This window comes from Belonocnema kinseyi, chromosome 4 (assembly GCF_010883055.1).
Source record: "Belonocnema kinseyi isolate 2016_QV_RU_SX_M_011 chromosome 4, B_treatae_v1, whole genome shotgun sequence".
Taxonomy (NCBI): domain Eukaryota; kingdom Metazoa; phylum Arthropoda; class Insecta; order Hymenoptera; family Cynipidae; genus Belonocnema; species Belonocnema kinseyi.
The window spans coordinates 78,659,505-78,677,895 of NC_046660.1; positions in this window are offsets into that span (position 1 = coordinate 78,659,505).

Consider the following 18,391-nt stretch of genomic DNA (forward strand, 5'->3'; position numbering starts at 1 on the left):
TTACTATATTTACAGTTATTTAGAAGTATTTACATAAAGTCTTATATCTAGTTCCTTATCTCTATTTCCTGTGATAGCGCAATTTAGTACTTATTAGCAAACAAGTGAGAGAGCGAGCGAAAGCGAGAGAGAGAGAGAGAGAGAGAGCATGAGAAAGCGAACACATCCTAATCTAGTTAACGCTTTCATTACCATTTCTTACCATTTTACCGCTTCTAATCTAAGCGACTTCCGTTTCGTTTTCCTTTTACTTTTTACGCATCCATTTTCCTTTTTTCACATGCATTCTTTCATTCTCTCTCATTCAATCTTCTAACACCCTCCAACTCCTTCATCAATTCTTCTCCTAATCCATCCTCTCCTAGAATCTTAACCACATTCTCTTGCCAGCTTCCTTGATCTTCCATTCCTCTTCTACATCCTTCCCATACATGCTTTCATGTTTCCTCCTCCTATTCACATATTCTAAACTTTCTGTTCTTTTCTTTTCCACAATACATCGCCTACCTCACCTGCTTCCTAATCTATATTTTACTAATCTGGTCTACCTTCTCTCTCCACATCCATTCTCTGAATACTTTGATACTCCTCCCTTTTTTATCATCTTATATCATTTATTGTATTTTGATTCCCTAATCATCCCCCATCTTTCTATTAATTGTCTGTCCCTCTACTTTTTTCCCATTCTTCATAATTTACTCCAGTCCTGTCTTCTATTTCTGTGGTAATAAAGAACTCCCTCCTTTCTTCTTCCCATCTCGTTAATTCGACCGCCCTTCTTTTTCCTCTCTTTTACCTCCATCAAACACTTTCTCCCCAACTCCCGTCCCTTTCCCTCCCACAGCTTTGTCTCAAATTTTCATTCCCTCTTTTCCGCTCTAATACTTAAATTATTCCTTTGCGATACTTATCTCGCCACATATTCTGGCGTCATCTAGTTTACTCCTAGTGTCCACCTTATATACCTTTCTTGTGAAATCTCAATATCATTCCTTTCTTTCCATCCCTATTTCTCTGCTCCATAAGCTATTACCGGCCATACCAGCGTATCAAATAACCTCATTCTCCTTCTTCAATTTTTTAATCTTTGTCTCCTGTTCTCGCATTGAAATCCGCACCTATTATTAACCTAATATCTTTTTTATTTTCTTCGGTCAATCCTTTTCTTCGCCTCTGTTTTCTCCCACATTTCACCCTTCATATAAACCCCCCCTACCATCTACTTATCTCTACCCATCTTTATCTCTTCTACTAATAATCGTTCTTTTTGTTCTTTCCTCTCTTTCTTATCATTCCCTGTTATACATTAATTCCTTGCTGCCATCACTACTCCTCGCATTACTCTTCCCTTTTTATTCTTCCTGTTTGCATTTTGCACTTGTCATCTGTAACCGCTTGATTAACTTTCCCTTACTCTTTCCCATCCCTTATGATCTAGCCACATCTTTATCATCATGATTATATCCTATTATGTCAAATTTTTCATAAGCTCCCTATCCTTTCTCTCAAATCCTGCTACATACCAGTAACATATCTTCCATTGTTCCCTACTTTCGTTTCTTGTCTCTTCTTCCTTCTTACTATTTCTTATTTTCCCATCTTCCGTTCCTTCCTCCCCTAGTTTCCCTGAAACTCATTTCTTACTATATTTTCCCTTTGTTCAGCCCAGTCTCACCATACTCTGTCTATTTGTATTCTCCCATACCTAACTCGTGTTCTTTTTTCGTTTTTTTCTTTCCACTTCCGCTACTTTTCTTAACTTATGCTGCATCTTTCTTTCCACCCATATCAAATCATCCTCTATTCTCTGCGAGCTTCCATATTACTTTATCCTCTTTTTTATCACTTCCCTCTTATGTTCCCATTTCTTTAGTCTCACCAGTGTCATTCTTTCCCCTATTTGCTCTTTTCTTTATACACTTCTCACTACCTTTATTTCTACCTTCGCATCAATCCTTTTCAGTACAGCTTACACTCATTCCTTCAGCTCCTTCTCCTCTAATCTTATACCCTTTATCACTATGTTTCTTTTTCTTTCTTCCCTCTCTTTCCTTTCTATTCCTGTTCTCTTTTTCTCGGGGTTTCCTTCTCCGTATTCTCACTTTCACCCCCATCAAAATCCCCGTTCGAGCTTTCTAATTTCTTAATCCGACCTTGAATCTCCTCTATCTATTTATTATTATCCTTCTACTTCTCTAGTTTTTGTTCTAATGGGTGCATCCTTTTTTCCAACTATTCTCTAACTTCTTCCCATTACTTTATTTGTTTCCTAAGTTCAGCTGTTTCCCGCCTAATTTCCTTTTTTAATTCCTCTCCCCTCTTTCCTGCTTTCCTTCATAAATCACCATTACTTCTATCATCACTTCGCGAATTTCTTTCAGTCTTTCCTCTTTCATCGGAATTTTAATTTCATCTCCGCTTCCTTCAATCTACTCACTATTATCATCCTTTTCTACCAAGTTCTAATATTCCGGCGGCGATCTAAACATTTTTGGGTATTTCAAGCTGGCACCGATATCTTCCTTCTCTTAACTGCTTCCCCTCTCCCCTCTCTTTCTTTCGTTAGGAGCCTGAATCGATTCCACTCCTTTTGCTCTTAATCTTTCCTTTTCTACAGTTTGCTTGTACTTCTCCTTTGCCTTCCTATCTGTGATCTTCTCTTTTGGCCTACTAAACACTTACTGCTTTGAATCCGTTTTTTCGCGATGACACTCGCTTCGCCAGCCATTAACCCAATTCAAACGCTCCCGCATTCAACCCTTCCCTGCCCCTATCTACCGTCGCGCTCCGGTACCTGCCTGGTCTTTCCCCTTCGTTACCCAACCCTGCTCCTCCCAACCCAGTCCTCCCACCTTGTCAAAAGTCTCCAACCAATCTAACCTAAACTTCCACATAAATCTATCTTAATCCTCAAAAATATCTACCTCAACTCTTTAATCTCACAATCCCTCAATTAATCTTTCACATCCAGATCCTTCTACATACTTCCACAATCTACTTACTTCAAATTTCACCACAATTATCAGAAAAACTCAGCATCAACTATTCCCACTACGTTACTCGAGTTTTTTCAAGTTTTGTACAAAGATTTCGTTTTTTGGATTGAATGTTCAAGAATTTAGGCAAAATTTTTTTTTGACTGAAATCAGTTTTATTTATTACACTTATTTGTTGAAAATCTATCTTGTTAGCTTGAAAATTTAATCAATATGTTTTAAATTCCAGTATCTTCAAAAAAAGGCATCTTTAAGCAAATTAAAACTTTTGAATTTGTATGTTAATGTTAAGGGTGAATGAAGAATTGGTCTTTCAAAATTGACAAATTTAGTGGCGGAGAGTTCTAACTGTAAAATTAAAAGTTGTTGAAGTTCAATATTTTTTATGTTACCATTTGTTAAATAAGGTATTATTAGTGGAGAAATCTATCTAAATTGTTTTACTTTATATAATTAGCCACAAAAAGGTTAATATGTTTGAAGGTAAATTAAAGTAAAATCCTTTTTTCTAGAGCACGCCACTTTCCTCTTTCGGGATTTAGTTATGTTTACGGACATAAACTATTTGATAAAAAAGTCACTTGCACTGGACAAAACCAAGCTTAGCAATTTATCATGAATTTTTGGAAATAAAATTGAAACCAGGATGTTAAAATATTTATATTCTTCATTTATTTATTTATATACTCGAATGATCTGGAAAATCAATTACAAAAGAGAGTATTATTTAGTGTTCGTCTCAGTTATCTACGATTCGAACAGGAAATAGAAGATGAGGATTTATATATTTAAACATCCTGGTTTCAAATTTATTTCCAAAAATTCGTGAACTTCAACAACTATCAATTTTAAATTCAAAACTCTCCGCCACGAAATTTGTCAATTTTGAAAGACCAATTTTTCATTCACCCTTAACATTAACATACGAATACAAGTATTTTAATCAGGTAATATTTTTACATAGGTTTTTTTTTATAAATAGAATAAAATAATATTTGAGATACAAATTTAAAATTTGTATTACGCTTAAAGCTGACTTTAAAAAAAATACTTGAATTTTAAACATAGTAATAAAATTTTCAAGCCAACAAGATAAATTTTCAACAAATAAGTGCAATAAATAAAACTGATTTCAGTCATAAAGAAACTTGAAAAAACTCGAGTAACGTAGTGGGAATAGTTGATGCTGAGTTTTTCTGATATTTGTGGTGAAATTTGAAGTAAGTGGATTGTGGAAGTGTGTAGAAGGATCTGGATGTGAGAGAATAATTGAGGGATTATGAAATTGAAGAGTTGAGGTAGAAATTTTTGAGGATTAAGATAGATTTATGTGGAAGTTTAGGTTAGGTTGGTTGAAGGCTTTTGACAGGGTGGGAGGACTGCGTTGATCGGGCTGGGAGTAGCAGGGTTGGGTAACGAAGGAGAAAGACTAGGCGGTAGCCTCGCGACGGTAGATAGAGGCAGGGAAGGGTAGAACGCGGGAGCGTTTGAATTGGGTTCATGGCTAGCGAAGCGAATATCATCGCGGAAAAAACGGATTCTAAGCAGGAAGTGCTTAGTAGGACAAAAGAGGATATCAAAGATAGGAAGGCAAACGAGAAGTACAAGCAACCTGTAGAAAAGGAGAGATTAAGAGCAAAATGAGTGGGATCGATTGAGGTTCTTATCGAAAGGAAGAGAGGGGAGAGGGGAAGCAGTTAAGAGAAGGAAGATATCGGTGCCAGCTTGAAATACCCAAAAATGTTTAGATCGCCGCCGGAAAATCAGAATTTGCTAGAAAAGGATGATAATAGTAAGTAGGCTGAAGGAAGCGGAGATGAAATTAAAGTTCCGATGAAATAGGAAAGACTGAAAGTAACTCGCGAAGTAATTATAGAATTAATGGGGATTTATGAAGAAAATCAGGTAAAAGGAGAGAGGAATTAAAGAAGGAAATTAGGCGGGAAATGGCTGAACTTAGGAAACAAATAAAGAAATGGGAAGAAGTTAGAGAATAGTTGGAAAAGAGGATGCACTCATTAAAACAAAAACTAGAGAAGCAGAAGGATAATAATAAAAAGATAGAAGAGATTCAAGGTAGGATTAAGAAACTAGAAAGCTCGAAAGGGGATTTTGGTGGGGGTGAGAGTGGGAATACGGAGAAGGAAAGACTGAGAAAAATGGAACAAAGAATAGAAAGGATAGAGAGGGAAGAAAGTAAAAGAAACATAGTGATAAAGGGTATAAGGTTAGAGGAGAAGGAGCTGAAAGAAGAAGAGTAAGCAGTACTGAAAAGGATTGATGCGAAGGTAGAGATAGAGGTAGTTAAAGTATATAAAGGAAAGAGCGAGTAGGGGACAGAATTACACTGGTGAGACTAAAGAAATGGGAACATAAGAGGGAAGTGATAAAAAAGAAGTGGATGTAATATGGAAGATCGCAGAGAATACATGATGATTTGACATGGTTAGAAAGAAAGATGCAGCATAAGTTAAGAAAAATAGCGGAAAAGGAAAGAAAAAACAAAAAAAAGAACACGGGTTAGGTATGGGTGAATACAAAGAAGCAGAGTATGGTGGAATTGGGCTGTACAAAGGGAAAAGATAGTAGGAAATGAGTTTCAGGGAAACTAGGGTAGGAAGGAATGGGAGATGAGAAAATAAGAAATAGTAAGAAGGAAGAAGAGACGAGAAACGAAAGTGAGGAACAATGGAAGATATGTTACTGGAATAGAGCAGGATTAGAAAGAAAAGATAGGGAGTTTATGACAAATTTGACATAATAGGATATAATCATAATGATGAAGACGTGGCTAGATAATAAGGGATGGGAAAGAGTAAGGGAAAGTTTGTCAAGCGGTTACAAGTGGCAAGTGCAAAATAGAAAAAGAAAGAATAAAAAGGGAAGAGCAATGCGATGAATACTGATGGCAGTAAGGAATGAATGATTAACAGGGAAAGATAAGAAAGAGAGGAAAGAACAAAAAGAACGATTATTAGTAGAAGAGATAAAGATGGTTGGAGAGAAGTGGATGATAGTCGGGGTTTAGATGAAGGTTGAAAAGTAGAAGAAAACAGAGGCGAAGAAAAGGATTCACCGAAAAAAATAAAAAAGATATTAGGTTAATAATAGGTGGGGATTTCAATGCGAGAACAGGAGACCAAGGATGAATGGAATGGGAGAAGAGGGAGGAACGGAATCAAAGAATAAGGTCCTGAATGAGGAGGGAAAAAAGTTGTTCAAGATCTTAGGGGAGTTGGGATAGTTAATCTTAAACGGAAATATAGAGGGAGATGAGAAATGAAACGCTCAAGAGGTTAAATGAAACCAGTAATTGAATATGTGACAGTAGATGATGAGGTAAGAGAAAAGGTTGAGAAACTAGAAGTTAGTGATCATATTGAGTCGGATCAATTTTCGTTAATTCTGACAGTAGAGGGACATAAAAGTAATAACAATATGAATAAAAGGGGACAAAGGAAAAACGTGTAGGAAAGGGGGATTGTGCATGGAAAGTAAAATAACAGCTGAGAAAAAAGGTCCGAAATATCAAAATTGGCGAAGGAAATGTGGACAAAGAGATGAAAAAAATTATAAAAGAAGTAAGAAGAGGATAAGAGTGCACAAAAAAGTCACAATCAAAAGAAAGAGGAAGAGAATAAAAGGTTTAAAGAAGAGGCGGAGATGGCTTGGACGGCAGAAGCGATATGGAAGGTAGTAAATAGAGAAAGGAAAAGAAGAAAAAGAGTAAACCAAGATATTGAAATTGTAAAATGAAAGAAATATTTTTTGGATTCTCTAGGACGAGTAGAGAGAAAAGGTAAAAAGAGAGGAAAATATGGTAGAGAAAGAGATAAGGAAGAGGAAATAAAAAGGGAGGACATTTTTAAGGTTTTAGGAATAATGAAGAATGGAAAGGCGCCTGATTTGATAAGATTCTAAATAAAGTATGAATTTATGGAGGGAAGGAACTAGAGGAATGGGCATGGATAATGTGCAATCGAGTATGGAGAGAAGAGGGCTGGCGAGATTTATGGAAAAAAGAAGTAGTTATAATGATAGTGAAGAAAGGCAAAGGAGAAGAGGGTAAAGATTATAGATGTGTGGTGCTGATTCCAATACTGTATAAAGGGTGTGTAACTGTTTTGTCGGAGAGATTGAAGATAGACCGAATCAGGCAGAGTTTAGGAAAGGAATAAGGTTAATGGACAACCTATATGTTCTAAACACTCTAGTAAATAAAATGATTAAAGGGGAGAAAGGGTCAATGATAACATTGTTCGTAGACTTGAAGGCAGGGTTTGACTTATTAGACTGAGACAAAATAGGAAAAGTTAGGAAAAGGTAGAAGAAGTAAAAGAGTTTAAATATTAGGATATATCTTGCAAACGAATGGAGATTATAGAGCTCATATAAGAGAAATGATAAAAAAGGAGAAGGGGTAATGAAACAGGTATAGGGAATAGGAAAAAGAAGATTTAAAAAATTGAAGAAGGAGAATGAGGTTATTTGATACGCTAGTATGGCCGGTATTAGTTTACGGAGCAGAGATATAGGGATGGAAAGAAAGGAAATATATTGAGAATTCACAAGAAAGGTATATAAAGTGGACACTAGGGGTAGACTAGATGACGCCAGAATATATGGTGAGAGAAGAATCGCAAAGGAAAAAGTTAAGTATTAGAGCGGGAAAGAGGGCACGGAAATTTGAGACAAAGCTATGAGAGGGAAAGGGAGGGGAGATGGGGAGAAAGTGTTTGATGGAGGTAGAAGAGAGGAAAAGGAAGGGCGGTCGAATTAACGAGATGGAAAGAAGAATGGAGGGAGTTCTTTAATACTAGAGAAATTGAAGACGGGACTGGAGTAAATTATGAAGAATGGAAAAAAAGTAGAGGGACAGACAATTAATAGAAAGATAGGGGATGATTAGGGAAACAAAATACAATGAATGATATAAGATGATAAAAAAGGAAGGAGTACCAAAGTATTCAGAGAATGGATGTGGAGAGGGAAGGTAGACCAGAATATTAAAATTTAGATTGGGAAACGAGGTGAGGGAGGCGATGTATTGTGAAAAAGAAGAGAACAGAAAATTTAGAATATGTGAATGGGAGGAGGAAACTTGGATGCATGTATGGGAAGGATGTAGAAGAGGAATGGTAGATCAAGGAAGCTGGCAAGAGAATGTGGTTAAAATTTTTGGAGAGGATGGATTAGGAGAAGAATCGATGAAGGAGTTGGAGGGTGTTAGAAGATTGAATGAGATCGAATGAAAGAATGCATGTGAAAAATGGAAAATGGAGGCATAAAAAGTAAAAGAAAAACAAAACGGAAGTCGCTTAGATCAGAAGCGGAAAAATGGTAAGTAATGGTAATGTAAGCGTTAACTAGATTAAGATGCGTTCGCGTTCTCATGCTCTCTCTCTCTCTCTCTCCCGCTTGCACTCTCGCTTTCGCGCGCTCGCTCACTCTTTTGCTACTAAGTCCTAAATTGCGCTATGACAGGAAATAGAGAGAAGGAACTAAATATAAGACTTTATGTAAATACTTCTAAATAACTGTAAATATAGTAAGGATATGGATTATGGATTACTTCATAACAAAAATAGAAAAATTTTGACAAAAATTGTTGAATTTTCATCCAAAAAATATTTAGTTGACTTTTTAACATCACAATATGCATTTTAAACTAAAAATGCATTTTGAAGTAATTAGTTTAATTTTAAATAAAAAATATTACATTTAAACAAAGTTGTAGAATTTATAACCAACCAGTTGCATTTTTATCCAAGATCTAAGAAAGATGCTACTATCGCCAAAAATGGATACATTTTTTTAATTAAAAGGACAAATTTAAAAACAAATAGTTCAAAGTTAAACCGAAAAAGACTTCAGTTGACGTTACAATGTTAAAATGTGAATTTTAAACAAAAAGTAACTTTTACAAAAATAGTTTAGTTTTTAACCCAAAACCACGAATTTTTTACAAAAAAGTTAAATATGTAAAACCAAAAAGAACGACTCTTCAACAAAATTTTTCAATTTCCAAAAAAATAATAAAATTTATAACTAAAAATATTGTATTCAGAAGAAAGAAACTGCAATAAAAGGAATAGAAATAATATATGATTTTACATGTATTCTGTTTTCCAGTTATATAAGTTTTAAAAATTCCTTGAATTTTGCATGATTTTATTTTCTTAATCTCATATTTTTCTCTGACTATTAAAGTTCCCTCACTTTTTTTAAAATGGTTGTTACATAGCTAGTTTTGTTTTTCACTCACGACGATTTTTTGGCGCGTAAACGTAAATTCAAATTGATTTTCTGTACAATTAGAATTTACAATTACAATTTAAGCCTTGTGTCGTTTTGAAATCGTAAACATTCATAAAAATTCGAAGAAATTTTGAAATTAAAAATGAAAATAAAATGATATATTTGAATAAAGCAATTTTTGTTTATAAAACATCGAATGCAACATCGATTCAGGGATTTCCATACATTTTAATAGGCTCTGTAACGTTATAAATTGCAGGTGCCATACAAAATCGTAACTTCAAGTACAAATTGTTGGTCAGTAAAAAGTACGGAGACAAGAAATAAGTTTTAATATAAGTTTAGAAAATAACAAAAATCGCAAAACTAGTTCTGCTATTAATTTTACTTACTTTTCTTACCAAGAGGCCATTACAATCAGCGTAATTGTAAGATGAACAAATGGATTATATAATTCAAATCTTTATCAGAATTCATTTTAATTTATTTTATAATTTTTATAATCAACCTAAGCCACTCACATTATTGCACGACAAAATGAACACACTGGAACGCCAAAAATGCAGCTGATACTTGTTTCAACACCTTATTTTTGATTTGTAAAAATAACAGAAGTAATGATTAAAATAAAACGTCCGCGTGCTATTCAATAATTATTAATAACAAAATTGTATATCATTTTTTGCTGAACAACTTTTCTTAATTAATTTTTTTCGAAACTTGTGTCGTACTTCCAAGAAATTTTATTTTTTATTTTCAAGCTTCCTTTTCACGAATAAAACAAAAACTATGCACCTCATTAAAGAATGATGGATAACAAATTGAAAAAATAAATTTTTGGGAGCATAATTTTTTTTGGGTCTTGCACAGGTTGTCTACAAAATGGATTTTTTTCAGCAATAAAAATTTGAATTTGCATTTTTTAAAGAAAAATTAACAAACTTTTTATGATAATCTTGCAGGGTGTTCAGAAATCCATGGTTTTCTTTCCTTGACTTTTTTATACCGTGCGTACCTTGGCTTGAAATTTTCATTTTCCTTCGTTTTCTAGAATTTTGCAAATGCTATGCATGACTATGATAATTTTCTTCATATCGAAAAAAGTCGTGAAGTTGCATTTTTAGAATTTCCGACCACTATTAATAGCCGCATATAAAAAATATAAATCTTTAAAAAATGATCTTTTTCAATTTTTATTCCAAATAGCTGGCTGACGAACTAGACCTTCAGTTTTCGACACCTAAATATTGCACTAAAGGCCAATGTGATAGATTAATTTTTTCAAAAGTATCATGCTCACAGCTATACATGCAAGCATGCGTGCATGCATTCATAAAAACATAAATATACACACACATATATTACGTGCATCCATACATACATAATACATAAAGATGCATACGTGAAAATCTGTTTTTCGGCTTTAGAGGGTCTCAGAACATAAGTATTTGACAAAAATGGGTAGGGGAGTGTCAAATATGGCGAATATTTAATAACAAATATTTTTAGACAATATTTTCAAAGAAACAGTTACGTTTAGGCTGAAAAATTGATTTAACACAGGATAAGACAGATTTGCAACCAACTAATTCAATTTTGAAACAAATAGTTCAATTTTCAATCAACATCATTCGTTTTTCTACTAAAAAAGTCAATTTTTTAACAAAATATATTAATTTCCTACCAACATAATCGAGCTTTTAACAAAACACATTAATTTTCTACTAAAAGCTTCCAGTTTTGAGTTTAAAATAGAAGACTGGGCATCGATACTATACATATTAAATCTACACACTTTACAACTGTGCTCATTGGGTGTAGACATTAAATTAACATGTTCAACTCTACTCATTTAATTCACCACATGAGACTATGCACATGAAGTTTACACGATCATCTCACCACGTGAAAGTCTTCATATTTAAGTGTACACATTCAAACCCACACACTTCATTCACCATGTGAAAAGTGTACACATTAATTAGTCATTCCAAAATCTACACATTCAAGTCTACGCAGTAAAGTCCAGACATAATAACTCTGAACATTAATTCTTTTGTATGTTTAATTTCGTTATCTGTAAAGTCCACACGTTGATATTGTGAACATTGAATTGTACACGATCAACTGTGCACATTAAAGTCCACGCGTTTAAACGGTACACATGCAACTCTACACATTGAAGAATACGCGTTAAATTTTAAGAAAATATCATTTTTATCAGTAAAGGTTTATTATGTTTTATAAAATAGCATGTAAATTGTCTGCAAAAATTCACTTGTTTATTTTTCTGTGCATGCACCACGACGATATTGTTTTCTAAAGCTAAAAATTGATTAGGAATAGGTTTTATAAATAAGAGTATCTATAATAATAGATGGGAGCGACGCGAAAGTGGCTCAGGCGATTACGCGCTGGTTTTTCATGTTACTATTCTGCCGTTCGATCTCTGACCTTTGAAATTTTTTCTATAAACTAGGTACTATGTACAAAGTGAAAAAAGATTCATCACATTCAGTGACGCCTTATTTTTCCAATATATTAATGCATTTTGGCCTGATAAACTTAGAGGTCGCATAAAAATATTTCTATGGATTGATTGGATTGGAAACGATTTTTTTTTAGTATTTTGGTTCATTTCGCTTAAATTACGAAGTTGATTAGCCCAGGCGGAAATATTATATATAGTTTATACATCATGCAAAGTATTAAATGTAATATTTATCTGTTTTTAAATTTTTTGTCTAAATCAAATAAATATTATATATAAAACTTCACACTATATATAAATTTTATACAATTTTTCCACCTGAGAGGGAAAATTGCACTTACAATCGTAGCAAATTCTCTAATGTTTACCTTGATACATTTTGCAACCAGACTAGTGTAAAAATTTGCACTGCGATTTTAAAGTTTTCAGGCCAAAATTCATTAAAAAAATACAACTGTACTTAATGTACAAAAGTATTCAATTAGCCCATGACTGGTGAAACATATAGCCCTTTGTAAGAAGGTTCGCAACAAAGATTCAACACAAAAACGAAAAATGCCTTTGATATATTGAACTATAACCTACTTCAGTCTGTGGTTTCATTTTTCTTCATTATAGCCTAAAGGAGAGGGAACATATCATATCTCATGTACAAGTCTCTCTACGGTGAGTCACACGTGCGGCATGTCACATTTGCGGCATGTCTCACCTGGGGAATGTCTCACCTGCGGCATCTCTATCTATCTGTTTGTCTCTCACGCCGCATTTCATACATTGAAATTTATATTTTTGCAGCATTTGTCACCGCACCTTTGTGACTGGTCACAGAAATAATGTAAGGTCACACCTCTAATCATTTGCCAACGTTTTCCGGGGTGGGCGGGAAGGCACCCCAGTGATTGGCCACATAAATTAAAAATCTCAATTTCACTGCGATAAATTCCGCGCGGGATAGAAGCCGCTAAGTAGAGATGCTGCACTTGTGACAGGCCACAAATGATACATGCCGTAGATGTGACAAGCCGGATTTGAGACATGCATCCAGAGCTAGCTAATGTCAACTCAGACGCTTGCAATAAATTTGTGAGAACGACAGTCAAGACTCATCTGGCACTTGACTTATTCCGTAGCTGATAATCGGAGAAAAGGTCGTTAAAAATACAATAATAACAGTATACTATATATAATCATAACAGTGCCTTCAGGCGGTTCAACGCTCGAACTTCATGTTAGAGGTCTGGGGTTCAATCCCGATTTTGGAGCAATGTAACCAATCGGAATAAAAATTTATGAATTTTCAGAGTATTTTGATAATAATCTAAACTTCAAAAACCAGGTAGAAATATTTATCAGCTTATAAGATATTGCAATTTATTAAAAATCTATAATAGCGATATCCAGACAACAATTGTTAGTAATATTTTATTTTTTTTTAAATAAAAATTCGGTAAAATATTAAGAATATAATTATTTTTGAGTATAAATGCGATATTTCTTAAAATAATAAATTATTTAAATAATTACATAAAACTCTTAAGCGCCCAGTTGAATGAGATTGGTTTCTGGACTTAAATGTTCTCGAGCATATCCACTTCAATATCCGAAATAAACATAAAGGACTACTAAAAAAATCGATTAATGTTTCCAAAAATATCGAACGCAACAAGAAAATTTGAACCAGTCTGTCAACGGTATCCGCTGCGTGTATCAATGACCAGTGTGATGGGTGGAGTTTCGTAACCTCGCACTCAAACAATTTCAAAATATTGATTGACTTTATGAGCCGACCAGAAATTTTATTTTTGGATTTGAAATTGCCCTCGCGGTTCATAATTTAAATATTTAAATTGATTAAATTTGATCGGCAACTCGAAATTTATATTTGATGATCAGTGTTGGACATCAGTACTATAATAGCACGAACGCTGCTGAAGCGCCCCTGGAACGTTCCAAAGAGGACTCACCGATATTGTTATTTATATCGACAAGTATATCCTAAGCAAGACAGAAAGTTTAATAGTTTAAAAAGATAGGGATTACACAGCGTTGCATTAGTGATTGGATGTCCATTCATTGAAAATGGAAAAAAAAACCTTGGGTTTTTTCCACTTTATTATATGTTTCTGAATCCTTGATGCAGATACGTTTTAAGAATTTAATGCCCTAATAAGTTCTTTGACCACTTACAAAAATTCCGATTCTCTAAGTATTTAAACACAATTGTAGGAAGTGATTATGATCCCTTGCAGTGGGCTGCATCAGCGAAACGGATTAAAAAATAAATAAATCATTTACAAAAGATGTTTATCCACACATTAATATTAGCATTTAGCCTTAAATGTGCAAGAATAAATGTGTAGAGATAGTAATAGCCTGTACATACAACCGTGTAGAGTTTAATGTGCGAGCTAATCATTTTCGAGGTAAGTGTCTATAGTTAAATGTGCAAGGTTTGTGCGTGGACACTTTAATGTGTAGAGTTAATATGTACAGTCCTAAAAAATTTATTCATATAAATTTGGAGAGTTAAGAATGGAAACTTGTTTGTGTAGACTTAAATGTGTAGACTCAAAGTAATGTGCAGAGTTCATACCATGTAGAGATCCGAAATGTGCAGTATCGAACGGGCCCCAAAATAGAATAGTAACATTGCCAGCTAAATAACTGATTCTTTAACCAAGAAAAAAAGAACGAATGATCAACAAAAGAGTTGAATTTTTAAATGATGAAATAAATTTCGATTTATGTAATAAAACTTCACCTAAAAAAATAATAATTTTCTAGCGTAAAATAAGATTTGTCCAAAAAACAGGTTAACTTTCAATCCAAAAATGTAAAGTTTTGACAAAAAATTTACCTTGTGACTGACATAGATAAAGTTTTGACCAGATGGAAAAAGTTTTAACAAAAAAAAAAGATTAAATTTCTACCAAAAAGATGAATGTTAATTTAACCGAAAATGATGACTGTAGGGTCTGTGGTAAATAAGTAGTAATTTTTGTATTCATTTACTAAAAAATGATAGTTTCGAGAAACATTGAATGTAATATCACATTCTGTGAAAATTTTATAAAGAACCGAGCATTGTTTACGGAGATATATCATTTGAAGTGAAGGAGCTTCGAGCGTGAGCACCGAGCCATGCATACGTCCAATGTTCCAGTTGCTGTGTTAGTTTCAATTTCCGTAGATGGTCCCTTCTATTTCTGGGTTTTAAAACATTGATTCTTTTTTTCGTATAAAATGCCTCGAAAAATCACAAGGAAACTCTATGTAACTAAAGATTTTCAGATGATGTATTCATTTTTTTACAGGTTTTCAACTTTTTGAACCTAAACGCATTTTTCTCGAAACAAGGTTTTCACAGTCGGTGACTTTTGAGTTAAAGATTCCGCCATTTCTTGAAAAATCAATCTTTTTATATTTAGTTTCGTTCGGTCACGGGCAAAAACTGTCTACTTACGAATTCCGTTTGATTTTTTTTTCAATGAGCCAGACTTGGGCAACTTTACTCACCGCAAAAAGCCTTTTTTGTCACTCGGACATTGGCAGTAACGCGCTTATTTCTCATGAAAAAATTATCATAGCTTCTTGAAATTTGTAGCAGTTGAATGTTAAAAAATTGGTAACAAAATAAATAAACCCGTTTCCATAAAAAAATCGCAAAAAATATCTTTTTTTGTCAATAGAAAAGGTAGAGATCCTTTTAAATTGCACTCTATCTAATTACTTAGATGTCACCTAATACTTCATTATATGATACTCATTATAATAATATATTTAAAAAAATTTTAATTTCTATAATTTTAAGTTGAAATTATATTTTAAAATGCGCATATATATAACTAAAAAATAAAATATTTAAAAGAGTTCATAGACATTTTTCAATTTTATCATTTAAGCCGTAAGCAAATTTTCAGTTTAAGGGATTAGTAACTTAATCATTTTGAATTAAATGCTTCCGATAAACTAAAAAAAATTTGAATACAGAGCTATCACCTGTCAGCTTGAAGACTAAAAAAATAATTAAATTTTAGAATTTTAGAATTGTAAGGCTTCAAAATGTGCAATTTAAAACTTCAAAATCATGTACATCAATTATGGGTTGTATTCTTTTTATTTAACTTTTAATTTTCAATTTAAGGTTAAAACTTATTTTTAAACCCTTACAGTTACTGAAATTATTTTAAAATTTCTTGAAATCTTTTAAAATTACCAAAAAAAAATTAAATCATCTGAAATTCACAAAAACATTACAAAATCCCACATCTCATTTAAAATTAAAAAATATTATATTTGCATTAAAAAATAAATAATAACTCTAACTGAAGTATTAAAAATTGCATGATTTGAAATTGGAAGGTTTAAATTTCTATGTTCAAAATCAAAATAGATAAAAATGCATCTATCTGAAATTGATACCTTGGCATTTAAATTATTGGTTTAATTCCTTTCATTTCTTTGAATTTTGCAATGAAAACTTGAATTTTTAAAACCATAATGATTTATTTTGAAAATTTTAAATTCCCAAACGATATAAATTTTTAATAACCTGATTTAAAAGGTCTTTAATAAGAAAAATTTCAATATAAAAATGTAAAAGGGATTTGGAATTTATTTGTTCAAGAATTGCTAACTTGAGGCTAAACGTAGAATTTTATAATATCATTTCTTATTATATTTACCTATTTTTAATTTAATACGACCATTTTAGTGTTACAACAAATAAAATAAATAGACTTTTAGTAGACTTCCAAAAAACCAATGGACACCATAAGTCGTAGAGAAAATATTTTTGTTTATTTAGAATAATTTAAAAAATATAATCATTTTTTAAGAAGAATAACCGCAATTTATTAAAAGGAGATATGAATTTTTGAAGCATATGGAGATGCAGATAAAACTTATTCCTGAATTAAGAAATCATTGTCATAAAATAGTTTTAAAAAACAAAGCATCGGTCTTCTCAATGAGTACTGAGATAATTATTTTTTGATATTTTAGCACTTACAAAAAAATCTTTAAATTTCTTCTATAACTTAATAAATAGTGTAAATAAATATATGGTACACTGACAAATCATGGCCACGAAAATACTCTTCCGTACTTTTTAAACTTACGTTTTGACATTTTATTTTTCTTATCTCAACTCACAATGAGTCTTAAGCAGGTGATATGCATCCGAGATTCATTGGATATTTATTACTTTTTCTAAGTTACCAAAATATAAATAATTTGCTTATTGTTTGATTAAATGGTTATAAAAAATGCCAGTAATATAATTGCACTTATATAAATCGTTATATATTGTGGTGTTTTTGTTCATTTCAGTTTTCATCGTTAGGCATTTGGATTCGTTTATTGCTTACAACATCTAAAACTGCACTGAGCTAATTTTGATATGCTATCTGGAACTAATCCTTCTTTAACGTCCTTGGATGTGTTGCGCACGGTTGTTTTTATTTCAGAATTTATTTTTAGCATGGCCATGACCAGACAGTTCTGATCTGGGGGATATTCCTTAACTAGCTCTTTCTGTTTGTTTTCTTCAAACCTTTTTATAGAATGTTTAAGCCTAATTTAAAAATCGATTTCTGGATTGCAGCACCAGTCTTCTTGGCTTCCTACTTAGTGTTATCCTGTTGGATCAGAAAGGGAGCTATCTTATCTGTTCCCTTATATTTGGACTAATTTCCATCTTTAGGTTTTTTGGGTTGCCTGTCCCTCAGAGAAAAAGTTGCCGTAAAAAAAGGTCGCCTTGCCTATTTTGTTTTGAACCACTTGAAACAAAATAATTTAATCTATGATTCTGGCTAAATAATAATATTAGCCGCATACCGAGTGTTTTTGAGACAAATGAAATGACTTTTGAATCTCAAGTTTGATAAGAAATTATATTTGGGATAAGCTGCATTTTCCTGACATAAGAAGAAATTTCTATAACATAAGTGGCGTCTAGGGATCTTGATACTAATTTCCCCTGAAACTTTATACGTAGAAAACATACAAATAATGAAAAGAGAATTGAAACAAAAATAAATTAGTTTATTAATAAGTAAATAAAAGAAGGGTTGTCTTATAGAAGGAGTCCCTCAATTTTTCATAAATTTTATAAGAGATAAAAGTAATGTCAGTGAAAAGGTAGAAGGTCAATGTGAATGACAAACAAACATACCTGTTATAAATTAAAAATCGTAGCAAAAAGTTAGAGTAGAAAAGTCACAGAGACACAATAAGACCTGAAGTAGAACAATTAATATGAAAAACAAAACAAAAAACTAAGAAAATAAATAACAAAGGGGCAAAGGCCCGACATCAAGTTTGAGACGAACACGATTTATTAAACAAACTAAGAGCGAGTTACGGAAATTCAAACACGAGAAACAAAATGTAATATAAGTCGATAACATAGAATTTTATGTTATAGAATGTCATTTCCAAGACTTGCTTCGCTACTTAAGATAATAAAAAGGTCGAGACTGAACGCACGACGTTAAGGAAATAAGTATATTGCATCTTAGAAGAAAATTTATTACACATGTGCTTACAGTCTGTCAAGTTAAAGCGTGGGTGGCTTTACTCGCAGTCGGTAAGGTGGATCGACATGATTTTGGTGTCAAAATATTAAGAAGAGCTCCCTCTTTCA